Raw genomic sequence first — 11,948 nt, 5'->3', positions numbered from 1 at the left:
CCCATCAACCAGAGACCACTGGGGACGTGCCCGCAGTTCGCAAAGTTGGGTTTATCATGCTGGCTGCAGGGGGCGGGGCGCACTGCATGGGGTATGGCAGGGCATCTCAGTAAGCGAGAGTTGGGGGGCTCCTAGAACTTGGGTAGGTATTGAGGGGTTTGGGGAGGATTTAAGGAAGCGGGGGTTTGCTCCGGATGTGTGCTGTCAGGAAGCAGGGGCGTTCTATGGTTGAGAAGCTTGATTCTTTTCTATGTAGGATGTGGCGCTGTAGCTGTGGTTGGTAGGGGAGCAGCAGTGGCTCGCAGGATGAGGGATATTGGCCATTTTTGTATCTAGCCCAGAGGTGCTGGGCTCCAGGACACACCTACAGTGCTCTGTGAGGTTGGAGCTCACCAAGGCCCAGAGGTGAGGGCCGGGCTAGCAGCTCCCAGCTGTCGGGCCACTTTTCTCTCTTAGTCGCCAAGTTTGGTTTGGTGTGGTTTTTCTTGTCATTAAATTGTCATCTTGTGCTGTGGTTCCTCGTGTCCCAGCCTATTTCTGGTTGGTTGTGTTTGGAAGGGTGGTGTCTGGATGAAATTCTGGGGGGTGCCTTTGTCTTCTGGGCCGCACATTCATAAATCACTCCATAAGGGGACACTTCTAGGGAGATTTATGCAACGTAAAATAAGCCAGTCAGGAAAAGACAAGGTGCTGTATGATTCCACATATGTGAGGTCTTAGAGTAGTTAAATTCATAGAAGGGTGGTGGGTTAGGGGCTACGGGGAGGGGGGTTAGGGAGTTGTTTAGTGAGTACAAAATGTGAGTTTGCACAATGAAAAGTGGTCTGGAGATGAATGGGGGGAGGTGGTTGTACAACAGTGTGAATGTACTTAATGCCACTGAACGCTTAAAAGTGGTTATCTAGGGCTTCCCTGGTGGCGCAGTGGTTGAGAATCTGCCTGCCAATGCAGGGGACACGGGTTCGAGCCCTGGTCTGGGAAGATCCCACATGCCGCGGAGCAAATGGACCCGTGAGCCACAACTACTGAGCCTGCGCGTCTGGAGCCTGTGCTCCACAAGAGAGGCCGCGATAATGAGAGGCCCGCGCACCGCGATGAAGAGTGGCCCCCCGCTTGCCGCAACTAGAGAAAGCCCTCGCACAGAAACGAAGACCCAACACAGCCATAAATAAATAAATAAATAAATAAATAAATAAATAAAGTTACATCTGTTAAAAAAAAAAAAAAGTGGTTCTCTAAGGAGCCTGCCTGCCGCAACTAAGGAAGCCCACGTGCTGCAACTAAGGAGCCTGCCTGCCGCGACTAAGACCCAGTGCAACCAAATAAATAAGTTAATATTTTTTTAAAAATGGTTATGGTGGTAATTTTATATTATGTACATTTTACCACAGTTAAATAGTATACATAATTGGATGCTTGGAGACAGGGTGAGGAGCTGATAAAGTGATGTAAGAGTCCCGAGGGGGGGACGTGCCACGCCCCACACTGGGGTCCTAGGAAGGCTGTCCATTACTGTGTGCAAACCCAGTGAGTGAGATGCAGGCTGACCTGGGCTTACTGAAGGCAGGTGCTGTGCACGGCCACTAGAGGGCAGCATGGGCTAGCGAACCGGACATTGAGCCCTGGGGAGCCAACGTTCTCATGCCCCTCACGGGGTCCTCAGCTTCTCCAGATGCAAAATGGGAATAATTCCTGCCTGCCCACTGCACATGGTTGCAGTGAGGCTGAGAGAAGAAAACGACTTGGAAAACTAGAAAGTGAGCGATGTGGCTGTGGAATTGCTGCAAGCGGAACATGGGTCTTGGAGGGAGACCCATGTCAAGAGACTGAATTTCTCATCTGCCCAAACCCCTACCTGTTAGGAGGGTCCCCTGGGAGTTCCCATGCTGCCACCCCTGCAAGTCTATATCTGGGAACCTGGGCTCGGTAAGCATAGAATTGGGACAAGGGACACCGTGAGGTTGCTAGGAAACCCTGAGCCTTCCAGTTTGTCACCCTGTCCCGAGAGTCACCCTTAACCCGAGGCCACACCCGGCATGTGCCAACCCCTCCAGGGCAACCAAATGCTGCTCTCTACTCTGCTAGGGACACAAATGGTGGAAATGAGGGATTAGAGGAGAGCAGAAGGGGATCAAGGTTGGGGAGAGAAGACTGGGCTGATAAGGAAGAATCCTAGTGGCCACAGGACATTTGCAAAGAAATGGTTTTATCAGTTTACAATACAGTTCTCATAAGGTGAATAGCTCCTCCTAAAAAATAGTAGTCTACAAAGTAGCTACTGTTAATATCCCGATTCAAAGACAAGCTGCACATCAGAGAATCAGAGAGATGGTGTAACTGCCTAGGGCTGCACATCAGAATCAGGATCAAACCAGGTCCAGTAAAAACTACAGGTCAGTGCTACAGACGCAGATCAGAAACACCCACATTCTAGAATGTTCCAGAACTCATCGTGTAACACAGATGCCAAAATCCATCTGAAAAAATGCTTAAATGTTTTGAGCCCTTCATCTTAAGAGCTGCTGATTTTAGGCTGCAGGCCTCTTGCAAGTGAGATGTACTTTCCCGGATGCATTCAGCAAGGATCTTGCATTTATAGTGTGTGAATCACACTAATCTCGTGAATGATCATCAGCTTAGAGACCTTGGACTGTGCCCTACCATGACCTTCCTTCTGCAGAAAAAAAATGTTCACTTCAGTGGAAAACTACAGACTGTCTGCATGCAGCACCATCTTCCTGGTTATTGGATTCTAGCCTTTCATTGTCTTTCAGCTATTTTACAACTCTGTAAATTGTAGTAACTGATAAATCCCGTCCTTAGAGGTTCCCCCCATCCCCTTGTGGAAAAATCAGTTCACCTACATCTGCCCATTCATTTCAATATTCCTGACTTATACACGTGAATGTCCTTCTGCTGCCGGTTGTAACATCCACCTGGTTCCCTTCTGAGTTAAACAAAATGTTCAACACGTATTCATTTTCTTTTTATCCATATGGGAGTCATGATTTTACTTTTTCTTGAAAACGATCTTTTAACACCTCCTTCATCAGGTGTTTTGGATGCTCCTTTCGGCCGGGGGAGGTGGTGGGTGGCTTGCGGGCATATCCTCATTAAGTAGTTAAGAAGCAGCAGGCAGGTGGCAGCTGCTCCCCAGAGCAGCCGCTGAATGAGTGGCGCCAGGGTGGGGGGCCGTGCTCAGGTGGATGGGACACGGGGACACGGTCTTAGCGAGACCTGGCTCTCCCTCTGGTTAAGCCTCTAACCAGCTACTTGATCCGAAGACACAACCTCTTTAGCCCTGAGGGTAAGGAAGGGCAGAGGGAGCTGCCTTTCTGAGTTCTTGTTTGGGGCGAGGCTGGAGAGCTGGGGATGACTGATTATCCCTGACAGGGTTTCAGCAAGGGTACAAAGCAGACAGAGGTGGACCTGGGATGGGCACCAGGCCTGCCTGACTGGGAGGCCCAGGCTGTGACCACCTGCCACTCGGGGGGGGCCAGGGATGGCCCACACTAACTGATGCTGGGGGGCCGGCCCCTGCCCCACAGAGTCCTCCCCACATCTCCTCACATCCCCTCCTTACAGCTGAGGAAGCTGAGGTCCAGGGAGATGCCATGCACAGCCAGCGGCCGCAGTGGGACCATACCCTGGGATTTCTAACTCAATCTTTAGGGCCTGCTCAAAGCAAGGTCGGTAGGGCCTGTCCTCTTCCCTGGTAAAGGGGCCCAGAGGGTGAGGGGCAGGGCCTCCTCTAGACATAACCCTTGACAAGGACTTGGAGTTGAAGAGATCTGGGCTTCTCAGTAATGATGACGCTGACAGTAATAACAGCAGCTACCATCTCGTGGGCAGGAAATGCCCGTATGAAGCAGGAGGGAAGGGGGCAGGGCACAACCTTTAAAGGAATAACATAGCCCGAGGACACGACATAAACTGACTAGAACCAAATAGGTCCAAGATGTCGGATGAGTGGATGAGTCGACTTCCACTAGACCTTGAGCCTCAGTATACGCTCACTGTAACACATCAGCAAGCTGAATAACACACCCACAGGCGCCAGTTCCAAGGACAGTTCCAAGGCCCACTATAAAGGTCAAAAAGTGGGCGGTGGCCCAATTTCTGGAAATCCCCACCCCTTCCCCAAAATAGCTGGAATACTCCTCCCACTCATTGGGGGATGATACCCACCCCTATAAAACCTGACAACCCTGCACCCTGGTGCCTTTCTCACCTTCTGAGATGGCCCACGCTCTGTGGAGTGTGCTTCTCTCTAAATAAATCCACTTCTTACCCATCACTTTGGCTCTCACTGAATTCTTTCTGCGATGAGACATCAAGAACCTGAGCTTCATTAAGTCCTGAGACCAGGTGTGTGATCTCAGTTAAAAGAACGTGGGTTCAAGTCCCAACCTGGGTTTTGGTTGGGTTCGAGTCCCAGTATTACCGAGTCCAAGCTTGCTCTGCTCACCCCCAATAAATCGGAGATGAGGCGTTGAGGCAAGGAATAACGACTTTATTCGGAAAGCCGGCAGAACGAGAAGATGGCAAACTAATGTCTCCGAAGAACCATCTTCACGGGGTTTGGATGCCAGTTTCTTTTACAGAACAGAGAAGGGGAGGAGATGAGGAAGTCAAGTAAAAAGGCCATAAGATTTGCAAATGTCCCCTGGAATGGCCAGCCTCAGGGAGGGGATGTGTTCATTTCTTTCTTTTTTAAAAATATTTATTTTATTTTTATTTATTTTATTTTTATATTTGGCTGCGTCAGGTCTTAGTTGAGGCACTTGGGATCTTTCATTGTAGCGCGGGCTTCTCTCTAGTTGTGGCGTGTGGGTTTTTTTTCTCTCTAGTTGAGGCACGCGGGCTCAGTAGTTGTGGCATGCGGGCTTATTTGCCCTGCGGCATGTGGGATCTTAGTTCCCCAACCAGGGATCGAACCCACGTCCCCTGCATCGGAAGGCGGATTCTTTACCACTGGACCACCAGGCAAGTCCCAATTTCTTCTTTCTTGCAGCCATCCACAGGTGGACAGGGTCAGGATGTTTCCCTGAACAAAGGCACTTTGGTTTAACATTCAGGCAGAGGGGCAGGGTTCCCTGAGGCAGGCCATTGTGTATAGACAGTATCCTCCTAGTGAACAAAAGCAATGCGAAGCAAAGGTTAAAGTGAAAGAAACAGATCCAACATGAAGTCAGATTTGGTTCTTCCCTGTTACACCAGCACATGGGGTGGGTTCAAGTCCCAATCTGAGTTGCATGGGTTCACATAGACATGGTCTCTTTTAGTCCTTGCTCCTGCCATGAAGTAATTACCTGTGATCCCACCCTTCAGACAAGGAAACTAAGGCTCAGGTCGCACCACGAGTGGCTTCCAGCTCTAAATCCCTTTCCTCCACTGCTTTTGCTGCCTAGCAAGTCACTTACTCCTCCGATCTCTTCTTCCTTCGTCTGTAAAACAGAGATACTTATAATTTCCTCATCACAAATAGCGTATGACTAAACGCAATGTGGTTCTCTGGATTGGATCCTGGAACGGAAAAAGGACATTGGTGGAAAAACTAGTGAATTGGATCAAGTGTGGAGTTTAGTGAATAGTTTTGTACCACTGTTGTTTTCCTCGTTTGGACAAATGTGCCGTAGTTATGTAAGATGTTATCAAAAAGGAAACTGGTGAAATGTGTAAGATAACTCTCTTTGTGATCCTTGTAACATTTCTGGAAACCTAAAAATTATTCTAAAATTAAAAGTTTATTATTTTAAAAGTAACTAGACAAAGGAGAAGGCTGTGAGCTCCAGGAGGCACTGCCCATCGCTGACAGGAAGACACGAGGACAAGAGGAGGCCATTCTGCAAATGAATCTGTTTGGCTGCGAGGAGGGGAAACGTCTGCAAAAGGGGGAGGGAATCTACTGATGCAAGAGAGGGCAGGGAAGGAGAGGTGGGGGACCCAACCCAATTTATGTGGATTTCTGTTCTCAATAGTTCCCAGAATCAGAGCAAGTCCCTGGTGGCTCCATATGGCTGTGGCCAGGCAGGCAGTGTAAACAAAGCTTTGGGGCTGTCATTCCCCAACCCAGGGGGTCTCCGTATGGCCTGGGAGTCCTGGGGTGTGGTGGGGGACCACGCCAGCAACGAGGAGACAGACGCCAAATGAGAGGTGGGTGGAGAGGAGGTTTCAGAAAATCAGGGTGAGCTTTAACGAGCGTGGGTGGCAATTTTTTTCCTTTCTGTAAACAGAGCAAGAATTCTTTGGGAAAGAAAATACAATACAGCCCAAGAATCTTGAGCTGGTCCTTTAAAGCCAGCGGGGCTCTTGCAAAGTTCAAGTTCACAGGGAGAGACTGGCTGGAGCAAGAGAGAAACCTGAGAGGTATTAGCCTGAAGGCCTGATCAGAAGGCAGATCCAGAAAGGCCAGGGAGGGTTATGAAAGCTCTGTTTGGGGCCTGTGAGTCATGGGCCAGTCAGCTTGGGGCTGTGGCCTGGCTGAGCCCAGCTGGAACCTCCCTTGAAAATCTACACCCCTCCATCAGCACCCCACCCCCACCTCCTGGGCAGGGCACAGCTCTGGGATGGCCACAGCAGCTTGCCTGGAGCTTCCACTTCATTCATTTTTTCGTTCATTCATTCAAATATTCCTTGACCCCTTCTGTATGCCGTCATTATCCTTGGCACAGAACTCAGTTTAATGAGGGAGAGAGAAAACAGAACAGCCTCTGCTGGGGGACACACATAACTGGCAGGTCAGGAGAGGAAAGCTGGAGAGAGCGTGATGTCCACTGTAGGATGAGTGGGGGTCAGCCAGCGAGCTGCTATTCCAGAGCATCCCAGGTGCTTGCTCTCTGACCTGGGCAGCTGCATGTTGCTGGGGGCGTGGCAAGGGGCGGGAATGAGGTCCAGCCAAGGTCAGGACCAAGTCAGCAAGGGCCCCTTGGGCTGTGTGGAGAGGATGGGACTTTATCCCTGAGGGCAATGGCCGGATGGAGGAACCCCAAGCCCTGGTAGAAATCCAGAGCCAGGGAACCAGAGGACGTGGAATCCAGCTGCCCATTCTCACAGAAGTGGAGACTGGAGCCCAGAGAGGGTGTGAGACCTGCCAGGCTCACACCGCACGGTAGCACCACGCCCAGGTGTCCTGATTTCCACAACAGGGTTTTTCCCGCCCCTCCCACTGTCTCTATTATCTTCCAAGACTTACTTGTGGACCCAGGCAGGTATCTGCAAACATCTCCAGGTAGAAGAACGAAGGGTGTGGGTGGGCGAATTGGGTCGCTGTTTTGAATAGGCTGACCCACGGCAGAGGATTCCCTGGGGGAAGGAGGGCAGGCTTCCTGCCCAGGTGAGAGTTGACTTGCCCCAAAGGATGTAGTGAGTCACTGGGGAGCAAGGCTCGCACTTCCTCCTTCCTTTGGGCTTTGGTCTCAGTTCCCTGGAAGGAGGCACAGCCTGGATTCCTGGGGGCGGCCCCCTTCCGGGCAGGTCCAGACTGGGGTGCCGGGCCATCTGCATCCCCAACTCCTGCACACTCCCTTTCTGAGGCCCTGGTAAGTTTCCCTTTTGGCCCCTGGTCTGACTCAGACTCAGCCCGTCACGTGGACATTGGCTGCAGGAAGGTACATCCTCCCCGCTCCCACCCTGAGCTCAGCCACGCTTCCTCTGCCCTGGGCCACGCCCCCTCCTTTTTCTCCGGAGGAGGAGCCGCTCTGGCGAAGAACCCGTGGCTGCCCAGCCAGCGGAACAAAATACCGACTGCAGGGTAGGGCTCTTCGGAGACCAGGTCACCCGGAAGCCCCTGGACAGAGGACCAGAGATAATGATCCCCCGTGGCTGTCACCGATTGAGGGCCTACTATGTGTCAGGTGCTAACGCAGCCAACAGCCCCAAGAGGCAGAAATACTAGTGTCCCCATTTTACAGGGAGAAGAGAAGGTGGGCCACGGTCATGGGGAGTGAAGGATTGTGACATCCGGGCAGCCCCGAGGGCCCACTCGGGACTCAGGTCACGGATTTTTTTTAAGTGTGGGCGGCTGGGGGAATTCCCTGGTGGTCCAGTGGTTAGGACTCCGCACTTTCACTGCCGAGGGCCCGGGTTCAACCCCTGGTGGGGGAACTAAGATCCCGCAAGCCGCCGGGCACCGCCAAAAAAATAAAAAATAAAGTGAGGCGTCTGGCAAGGTGGCGTGTTTTGCTCCAGGCGCATCCAGCTGCCCAGGGGAGGCGCAGAGTGGGCGGAGAGCTGGGTTTGACTAGCGTTGGGGTCAGGAGCGGGGAAGCTGGTGGAACCGTCAAGTGACTGGGTAGGAAGGGCAGGGAGGAAGGAGGGGCTGAGGAACAGTGAGCAGGGGGTGGGCTCCGTGACCGCTGGGGTTGGGGTACCAGAGGGAAGGGAGGAGGTGAGGGGCAGAGGGCAGTCAGTGGAAATCATGGAGGCGGTGCAGGCCCTGGTTCTGGGGCTCTGAACATCGGGGCAGCCTTTGCTCGCAGGATGTGAGTTGTTTGCTTCCCTTTGTGTCCTCATCCCACAGGCTGCAGGGAACAGGCACTCCGTGAATATTTATGGAGTGAATAAGTGGCTACTTGGGGGAGTCTGGGGTGGGGTGACTTTCCTCTTTCTACTGTGGTTTTTTAATAACAGCTTTATTGAGCTATAATTTACATACCACAAAATTCAGCCTTTTGAAGTTGGGTTTTTTTTAACAGTAGTTTTTGGTATATTCACAGAATTGTACAGCCATTGCCACTATCTAATTTCAGAACATTTGATCACCCCCGAAAGAAACCCCATACCCCCTTTTCCCATCCCCTCAGCCCCTGGCAGTCACTAATCTACTTCCCATGGGTTTGCCTATTTTGGACATTTCTTTCTTTCTTTTTTTTTTTTAATATCTATTTATTTATTTGGCTTCATTGGGTCTTAGTTGAGGCACATGCAGATCTTAGTTCCCCAACCAGGGATCGAACCCACGTCCCCTGCATTGGAAGGTGGATTCTTAACTACTGGAACACCAGGGAAGTCCCATATTTTGGACATTTCTGTCAGGGGAATCATACACTACATGGTGTTTTGCATCTGGCTTCTTTCACTTAGCATGTTTTCAAGGTTCATCCATGTTGTAGCTTGTGTCAATACTTCATTCCTTTTTATTGTCAAATAATATTCCATTGTGTGAATATACCACATTTTGTTTATCCATTCATCAGCTCATGGGCACTTGGGTTGTTTCCATTTTTTTGGCTGTTATGAATAATGCTGCTATAAACATTCATGTACAGGTTTTTATGTGGATATATGTTTTCATTTCTCTTGGGTATATACCTAAGAATGGAATTGTTGGGACAATTCTTACATTGTTTGAATTCTTTAAAATGAGCATATAATTCTTTTACAAAAAACCAATTTAAAAATAAATCATTTTTCTGGGGACTTCTCTGGCAGTCCAGTGGTTAATACTCCGCGCTTCCACTGCAGGGGGCACTGGTTTGATTCCTGGTCAGGGAACTAAGATCCTGAATGCCACACGGTGCAGACAAAAAAAAAAAATCGTTTTTCAAAAAAGATTATCTGAATCCATAGAAAAAAACAGTGCACCAAAATTTGTGATAGGGGAGAGGTGAGGACGGGTTGGGAGCCAAGACTGAGGCCACCACCTGGTTGGTGTGTGACTTTGAGCAAATCACCGCCCTTCTCGGGGCCTGGCCTGTGAAATGGGGGTGGGGCGGGGTGGGGCGGGGTGGGGCGGGGTGGGGCGGGGTGGGGCGGGGTGGGGCGGGGTGGGCGGGGCAGCAACAGAGGCTTGAGCTGGAATGAAGACTTTTCAGGCCCCACCCAACCCTGACAGCTCAAGGTCTTGAGGCGGGCTGGGTTTCCACACCTGGTTAGAGAAACAGATGAAGGAAATGATCTGGTCTTTTGAGTTCTCTTCCTGAAAGAATAAATAACATGATACTAGTGGTCCAGGCAACAAGGCCAAATACAACCCAGAAGAATGTTTTAGGTCACTCCCTCTACAATTCCTCATTGAGATGAAGACATATTTAACTCTACCTGCTATTTATCTTCCACTCTAAACCAATGCTTCGCAAACTAAAATGTGCAAAAGAAATCCTGGGGATCTTAATATGCAAATACTGAATTGATAGGTCAGAGATCCTGCAAGTCTAATGAGCTCCCAGGTGACGTCAATGCAGCTGGTACCCAGACCACAGTTTAAATAGCAAGGGTCTAGGGACTTCCCCGGCGGTCAGCGCGGCCGAAATAAGTAGCAAGGCTCTCTCCCTTTGCAATTTTCTCATTATCCATTAGGAAATCTATCCATATTGGATGTATTTTTTTTAATCGATCTCCTCCACTTCATTTTTTTTTTTTTCATTTTTACTTTTTGACCGCGCCCCGCGGCATCTTAGCTCCAATCGAACCCGCGTCCCCTGCAGTGGAAGCGCGGAGCCTTAACCACTAGACCGCCAGGGAAGTCCCCTATTGGATGTATTTTAATGGATCTCTTGGAGTTGTTGGATGAGTAGGTGAATGAAAGAACGAAATGCTTATGTCTGTCCCAGGAAGAGCGTGAAGGTAAACAATGTCATTTCGTCCTTGCAATAACACTGTGAGATTAGAAGGTTGTCCCCATTTTGCAAATGGGGGGTGGGGGCGTGTTCAGAGAGGGCGGGCAAAGCAGAGTTACAGCTTGTTCTTCGGTCTGACTCCAAACGTAGTGCCCGCTCCCCGACACTGCTCGGTTCCCACTTCCCTCTCTCTCCTGCATCTCTGGAGCCGCCATTCAGCCTTGGATTTGGAAATACTTGCTAGCCCTAGATAGAAAAGGGGTTAAAGACACCTAAGCCCTAGGAGCTGCTCCCACAAACATGAAAATTTATGTGACAAAGATGTTCCCTGCAGCAGCATTTATAACAGAGAAGAACGAGAAATTCCATTGCACACAGTGGAATTGCTAAAAGATGACTTAAAACTATAGAAACTGCCTGTTAGCTTGTATCACTTGTCATCTCCTTCTTGGCTTTCATTACTACTTCTTGTTGGTTTCTTGTCTATGTCTGTCTCATCCACTAGAATGTAAATTCTTTGAAAACAAGAACACTGTTGGGTCCCTAACTTCTGAGCAGGGGTTCAATAAATGTGGAATGAATGAACCTAAGCATTTTGCAGTAGCAAGTAAAGAAGCCATTGCAGAATGTTATGCACAAGATGATTCTTTTTGTTTTTTTTTAAAAAATGTTTGAATGCAGGCAGAGAAAAATCTCTAAGACCATATATTAATTATCTTGGGGATTGGGACTGGGGATTAGGTGTGCGCGGTCCTCATTTTCCATTGTTTCATTCTGACTTTTTTTTACTACGAACATGAATTTCTTTAGTAATAATAAAAATAAATGTTTTTAAAAGAATAATCATCCAGACTTCTTTCTATGTATGCAAGCATGGATGTATGAGGATGTTTATTCCAGCACTATTTATACTGGCAAAGAAAAAGGAAATTATCATTTGCCCACTTTAAGATATATATTGTTTTAATTTTTTACAATGAATTTTGTAATGGACTGAATGTTTGTGTTCCCTCAAAATTCATGTGTTGAAATCCTAATCCCCAAGGTGATGATATTAGGAGGTGGGGCCTTTAGGAGCCCTCATGAATGAGATTAGTGTCCTTATAAAAGAGACCCCAGAGATATCCCTCACCCCTTCCACCATGTCAGGATACAGCAAAAAGATGGCCATCTGTGAAAGAGGAAGCAGGAACTCACAAGATACCAAAGTTGTCAGTGCCTTGACCTTGAACTTCTCAGTCTCCAAAACTGTGACAAAATAAATTTCTGTTGTTTACAAGCCACCCAGTCTATGGTATTTTGTCACAGCAACCCCTATGGACTGAGACCAACATGGACTTGCACAGTTGAAACAAAAATTAACAAGAAGGTGATGTATAGGCTGGTTGG

The sequence above is a fragment of the Eubalaena glacialis genome, chromosome 3, assembly GCF_028564815.1.
Source record: "Eubalaena glacialis isolate mEubGla1 chromosome 3, mEubGla1.1.hap2.+ XY, whole genome shotgun sequence".
In the NCBI taxonomy this organism is placed as follows: Eukaryota; Metazoa; Chordata; class Mammalia; order Artiodactyla; family Balaenidae; genus Eubalaena; species Eubalaena glacialis.
This window is presented reverse-complemented; position numbering follows the sequence as displayed.